Consider the following 7,273-nt stretch of genomic DNA (forward strand, 5'->3'; position numbering starts at 1 on the left):
CTGGGAAATCCTGAAAAATCAGGAGGCATCTCTGATTGACAGAGTACTTCCCAACAATTCGCGATGACGGAGGAATGGTGTCGACATCTGGATTTGTATGGGGCAAACTACGCTCTATCAGTTTAGCCGAACCGAAAGCAGTTTTAAATTACTAAAATTTGAATGCAATTTTTTTCTTAGCCTAGTTTAAACTATTTTTTTATAAATTTTCAGATATTATCACCAAAACTTAGCATTATAATATAAAATTATCTTTAGACAGAATTTTTGTATGATATTTTTCCACTACTTGCAGGTAAAATTAATTTTCATTCACATAGAGTACTAAATTGATTTGGCAAAAATAATTTTTATTCAGAATTTTTATTTTAAAAGTGTGTTCATTCCTTCTGCAAACCCATATTGTCAGGCAAACTCCCCCAACTTGTAATACGAAGCTCAATGCCGTCAACGCGGATTGATAAACGAACGAAATGGCTCGACGAGATCTGATCGATTAAGGCAGGATATTTAGTACACGTTGCGGATGGGGATAGAAAGAGCTGAATCCGTAGAGAAATTGAAAGGCGTATTGCACAACTTTTTGAGAATAAAATGGATCGATCTGGCGTAGTGGTAATATCCATACCTCTCACGCTGAAGGCCAAGAGTTCAATTCTCACTGCCGACATTCTTCAAAAAATGGAAGTAAAAGTGGCGAACCGAAATGTGTTGAAAGTCACTATAATAGAGAAAAAAAGAAAATGGATCGTACAATCCATATTTTCAAATTTCTAATTATGTGCTTTCAAAAAAAAAACTACTGTTAAAGTATTCAACTAAGACAACTAAGAACGCTGTAGTATAATAAGTCATCTTGGCTGAATTGTACTTTATCATATAAGATAACAGCTAGATCGCAAGAAGATAAACCATTAACTGCTGATAAGAGTATATGAGGAGTTTTTGAATGTAATTCGATGATAAAAGATAAGATTAGAGAGCGTTCCTGTGACGGAGTCACGATTGTGACTCTGGATGGACCATGAACTAATAGAAACAAAACAAAGAGTATTCTGCCATTGACTGTTGCACAACAATCAAATATTTCGATGAGGACAAACATGAATGGAACATGTTGATTACAAGATTGCAATTGCAATTGTGTAAGTTTAGCTCAAACTCTAAACCATATTTCACGAAACACAAATATGCCACACCAATAGCTCTAAACTAACTTAGAATTATGATTCATAATTCTTCTAACAATCAGCGCAATGAACCTAATTGCTAATGCCGTTAATACTGTTGCCTAAATGATTACATTTAAAGCAGCACATTATTCGGTACACAGTAAGTACACATTCTTGTTGCAACTTCCACAATAATTGTGAGTTCGTTGTTGTTTGTTGTAACCTTGTTGAAGTTTAACTGCGAAAAGTTGGCAAATCCAACCCATGTTTTTCTTTTATTCGCTTTTTTTCTGATCTAGAAAATATAAGAAGATTTATTATCATGTTTACGGAGTATACCCATAAGAACAAGTTATTTTTTAAGCGATTGGAATTACCGAAATAATTAAAAAAGCGTTTCTTTGGCTTTGTTTTCAATTCTGTGCAGTCTCTAAGCACTCACCAAAGGCCAAATTACCCAGCTTTAAGCGATAGTTTGAAGCTGCAATGAGTGCAAAACGTTTTCTTTTATGTTATAACCGTCCATGGCGAAAGTCCCGCAGTGCCTCGATGATTACGTTTACAAATTTACCCAATCATCCCTCGCGGTACAGTTAGTGGCAACAATATGAGTATTTTCGTAATATACCTTCGAATTATGATGATATTGACCTAGTTTCCCGCATTTGAAACAACCCTTTTTTCGCTCTCTCGAAAGAAAAATGAGGGTTTAGGCCACTTTATAATGTTCTATCCAAAAATAGATCCGATTTGATTATCGCTTCCGCGAATACGCGTCACGTAGCGCGCTAGCACCTTGAACTACAGCGATACTGCAAACTGTAGAGAACAATATTCTTCAAGGTAATTTATTGCCCTCATCAACTCTCGGGGTGAAGACGCATTGACATCACAGGTAGAGGTAGACAACTGGTGCTGCTGCTCAATGACGTTTTTCTTCGAAAAAAATATTCACACTACTCAAGCTTTTGCTTCATAATATTCCGAGTTATTTTGATGGGTATTTCCAACGGCAATCGTGGCAATCGCGTTCGCCCAACATCTCACTCGCAACATCACTGTCCATCAATTACCCAAGAAATAGTATTTCACTTTTTTAAACACTTTCTTCTCACCTCCGTTGTTGTTCAACCCAATAGAATATAACGATCGTGTAGAACACACTTAGGGTTTTTTTTCGCGATTTGTATCCGGTATTCTGCACTACAGAACTACAATCAGCTAGTGAACATCTTCGTGCTACCCTGGATCACAATATTACGGAACGGACTCGATTAAAGGTGATATTTTACCAATTATAATTCGACGTTTTTGCACACAGAATAAAATACTCCGCGACGACGACGAGATGACGACCGAAACGCGAAAAACGTAAATTGACAGCGAACATTACGTGGCCAGTGGTTGCATGGGTTGTCGTTTCTGGCAGATAGCTGGTGCAAATGTCGAAAAATACACGGTAAATCAAACGATGGAATAATATTGTGTAGCTCCTTGACACTCAGAAAAATAATTCTATTGGTTCATTAGGCAGACATCGGTTCCTCGAATTAACATAGTTTTTTTGACAAGTTGAGACGTCAGTTAGCAACAAAATCTATGTATACAGCTCAGCTCGCATGTAGTTGCTAAGAATATTGATCACTTTTTAACAAAAACAGTTCCAAAAAGTATGCAATCCTATATACAGTAATTTACATTTAATGCGACATGCCGAGGCACCTCTCAGTGTCGCATTGGAATTGATTTTGACCTGTGATTGGACATTGACGATGAAGGCGGTACGGTGTCGACTTTCAATGTGGGGCCATAATTTGGGCCCTGAACTCGATGTTTACAAAAATGTCCAATTAGAGGTAAAAATGTCCAATTAAACGTGTCGCATTACAGGTTTGTGTTTGTGTTCGTTTGTTTGTTCGTTTTGTGTTCGTTCGAAAACAAGAATAAAGTGCGCTACACATACAGCGGCACCGTCACCGTCCCGTCAAATATTCTCTTGGACTTATTTTGCCAACGTCAAAGTTGCCGGTGATTGTGTATGTGAACGTTACTTTACGATTTCCATGGGATAATATTTGACATTTCATTCCTTCACGTTGAATTCACGCTGACGGGACTATAATAAGGTATAATAAGGTGGAGCGTTATGTCAGAATTGCTGTTCAGCCATTACTCGAGTTCGAATTGGCTAGAGTTTTCCGAGGAAGAGGACAACAAAAGAATCTTTCATCATCTTGTGAACGGTATTCGCTCATAAACGTTCTGCTTGAATAGCTCAAATTAAGATAATTAGATAATTAGTCTATTTGATGACTCGTATCGAGGTGAAGATTATTTTTCGATTTATTATGCTTATCGTTATTCTTTTAGCTACTACTATTATTGGATTTGCAGGAGGACGAGGATGACCTAACCCAGCCTATTTGCTGTTCGGCTATCAGTTAAGATTAACAACATTACTTATCCAGGCGATTAAACCACCATCAGCTCCCATGGTACCATCGTTGGAGCTACTGTTGCTGTCGCTGCCTGCACCGCCATCCATCATTGCTGAGTTCAGCAGCAGAAACTATTTGGTAGTAGTATTACTGCCGCTGCCAGCTGCTACTGTTGTAATCATTAGGCTGTCTCTGAGTATATGGCTATACGATAAAAAAGACTCGGTCTATTGGCAATCTAACGTACAAATCTACACCTAGGCGGCGCTGCGGTGAAAGTGATGATGGTTTTAAATTTTGCCATGTGAGCTTATGGAAGGTTTGTACTTCTTTCCATAAATTACAATGTTATAATCATAAAAGATTATTTGATTGCGAAAACAAATTTTGATTGTAAGAAATTTAATTCTGCGCAATTTTATATATAACATGTTATTTATTTACCTCTTTCAGTAGTGAAAACTATAAAAATGTTGACAATGGTTGAATTAAAGAAGGAAATTCGAGAGCACAATCAAACACAAGTAGAAAAATGTACGATTCCTGCGTGTGAGAACTACCTTGGAAAACCCGTAAGTAAAATATACGTGATTTGTTTTTAAGTTTTAGGTTACATTAGCATCATTTTCTTAGTTCAAAAACAAAATCCAGATGTCTCACCGATCGTTTACGTTTTACTTAGATCGCCAATTGCTGAGCCTGTCCCTATCCATAAACTGGGCATAAAACATCGATATATTGTTGTTTTCACAACAAATCTCATCCGCAGTGAAGTGAAAAGCCGCTTAGTGCTAGGCAATGTTCAGGAAATCAACATAAATATTAATGGCTAAACAAAGTTGGCCGATTCAATTTTGAATCATGGAAGCTGAAGTTGAATTTTTGGAAGTGAATATGTGTTTATGTTTATTTGAAAAATAGCAATTGATTGAGGTGACTTTCAATGAGAGCGATACCCAATGCATTGGTCAGGTTTTGGTCACCTCTGGTTCCAGGTACAAACATAAATAAACGCATTACAATATTATATTAGCTTAAATATGGATCCCATATGTTGATCAGTTGAATAAAGACCACCACCGATCACGCCCCTCAGATCGTGTTTATTCATGATAATAGTTTTTCGCAATTTTAAATTTGCTTTTCAACAAAATCAGATTTGTTGAAAAGATCGGCCGATTGTTAATCCTGTTAATTATAGCCATCTCAGTCACCTTGCTGCTGCTGATGACCACCATTGTGGTTTATGTTATTTGAAGACTGGAGGTTGTCTGGCGTTGGCCTTGCCGGGATTGGCGATTCAGCGAATGTGGGAGCTGTGCTGGTGGGTATATGAAAGAGCCACTACCAGCGGGCTTGCGCCGTACTGCTCTAAGGGTGGGTTTAGACTAGTGATATATTCATGTGAAGAAATATGATGAGATTTATAGAAATCGCATCAACTGTTTACCTAGGTAGTGCGGACTGAATCAAAACGGCTGTCAAAAAAGATCCAATTGAAATGTCAAAAGAGATCCAACGATCAGGAGTGTTATTTTTCTTATGATAATGATTATGGTATTGTTGTCAGGGGCAAAAAAAAATTAAAATAACAAAATGAACGAACTACATTTTTCCGTCAATTGTTTGATTAACCATTGTATCTCTGAAAAAGCATCTCAGCCTTTCACTGAGCTACGCCTTTTTAATGTCCCCTCTCTTTGACATAACGTTTTTCCGAACGAAATAAAAACAAACAAAGGCAGAGTCACGTAAATGTTTACTCCTGCGATTTGAAAATATTCGATAAAAAGTGGAAGGAAGAGATGCCAGATTATTTTTAAAAAAAGTCTGTAAAAACATGTGAATGTCTGTTAAAAATGTGGAAAAGTCTGTAAAAGTGTGCAGATCTATAGAAATGTCTTTTAACGTTAATTTTCACATATTCATGAATACTTTTTACATCGTGATGCACGTAAGATTGTATTTTGTTCTCAGATCTTCGTCAAAAGTGGTAATATTGTTCTTTATCGCAAAACATTAGACTCGTATTTTTTTATTTTTTCATTGGGGTGCCCATTTCCATTTTAGGGTGATCCAAAAAATCATTTTTTTTCCACTTTTTCCCAAAATGACTTTTTTCTAAAATTTATAGCTTTCGAACCACTTAACCGATTTAGATGATCGACATATCAAATTGAAGCCAATGAGCTTTAATTGAGAAATATTGAACTTGCAGATAATATGGATCCTATTTTCGTAATTATTGATTGTAGTCGTTTTTTAATGTTTTCATGGCTTTGGACTAGGGGCGCTATATTTTTTATATTTTTTCTTGGAAGCTGAGAATTTTTTACATAAAATATCTCGATATCAGAGATGCTATTTTTTTCGTTTTTGAAATATGATTTTTCAAAACTAATCGATGGTTCGAAAAACAAATTTTCCCCATTTTTCCCACTACAAAAACATAACTCTTGAACTATTGGACCGACTCATATCATCGACATATCAAATTGAAGCTTACGAGCTATTTTTCTTTGGAAAAATGTTACTTTTGCGAAAAAATTGAATTCTTGTTTTTGTAATTATTGATTGATTTATTTTTTCATAGTTTTCTCGTTTAAAGATAGGAGCGCTATATTTTTTTTATATTTTTTATGGAAAGCTGAGGATTATTTACCTAACATATCTCGATATCAGAGATGTTATAATTATCGTTTTTAAGTTATAAATTTGTAAATTTGTTTTAAGTCTTCGATCAATATTCATATGTGACTAAACTAGAACTATGCTACTAAAATCCTTCCCGCAAGTGTGATATTTTTTTCAAATTTTGCTTATTGGCTTCAATTTAATACATCGATCATCAAAACCGGTTCAGTAGTTCAAATGTTATGATTTTTTGCAGAAAGTTATTGGACAAAGGGGGAAAAATGATTTTTCGAACCACCATTACTTTGAAACATCATATCTAAAAAACATAAAAATAGCATCTCTGATATCGAGATATGTTATGCAAAAATCCTCAGCTTTCAAGAAAAAATATAAAAATATAGCGCCCTCTAGTCCAAAGTCATAAAAAAATAAAAAACGACTACGATCAATAATTACTAAAATATAATAATTTTTTTTCGCATGTTAAATATTTTTTAATAAAAGGTTACGTCAATAGTTTCAATTTTATATGTCGATCATCTAAATCGATTCAGTTATTCAAAAGTTATTAATTTTCATTTGTCAATTTTGGGAAAAAGTGGAAAAAAAATATATTTCGGACCACTTAATAACTTATGTGTCGTAAGTGTGTTTAAATGTTTCAATGGTCTACACATACATACATACACATACATACGCGTTGTTAATTTTTACAAAAATCAGTATTTCTTCGTTGATATATTGGACATCCACCAAGGCTTGCAGTCTTGTCGTTGATGAAATTTATAAGAAAATACAGTGTATATTTTCCATCCGCCATGCAAGGCTATACAAGTTTTAGATCCCCACACGGCCATGAACCATGTCTGTGGTAACAATAACGAACAGTAACCCATATTTCGTCATAAGCAGACCCGAAAGCGAATGTAAATTGTTGAGAATAGAATGAAAATTTTTATTCGATTTTGTTTTAATACTTAGAAGACAAAGTCCTGACCCTAGCTTAACTATTTTTCAATAAATCTC

General features: G+C 35.2%; 1 protein-coding gene across 3 annotated transcripts in view; it reads right to left on the bottom strand.

Annotated features, from left to right (window-relative positions):
- LOC129765263 (protein transport protein Sec24A-like) overlaps window positions 1-2,554 on the bottom strand; it is a 48,678-nt gene extending 46,124 nt beyond the window's left edge. The window contains exon 1 of one of the 3 annotated variants that reach the window (XM_055765381.1): window positions 2,288-2,554. The gene's annotated coding sequence lies outside the window, so the exon portion shown is untranslated. Of the gene's footprint in view, window positions 1-1,800; window positions 2,255-2,287 lie in introns of those variants that run through there. The other 2 variants (XM_055765378.1, XM_055765380.1) reach the window with 2 other exon arrangements.
- Between the last annotated feature and the right edge of the window lie 4,719 nt (window positions 2,555-7,273).

This window comes from Toxorhynchites rutilus, chromosome 2, assembly GCF_029784135.1.
Source record: "Toxorhynchites rutilus septentrionalis strain SRP chromosome 2, ASM2978413v1, whole genome shotgun sequence".
Lineage (NCBI taxonomy): Eukaryota > Metazoa > Arthropoda > Insecta > Diptera > Culicidae > Toxorhynchites > Toxorhynchites rutilus.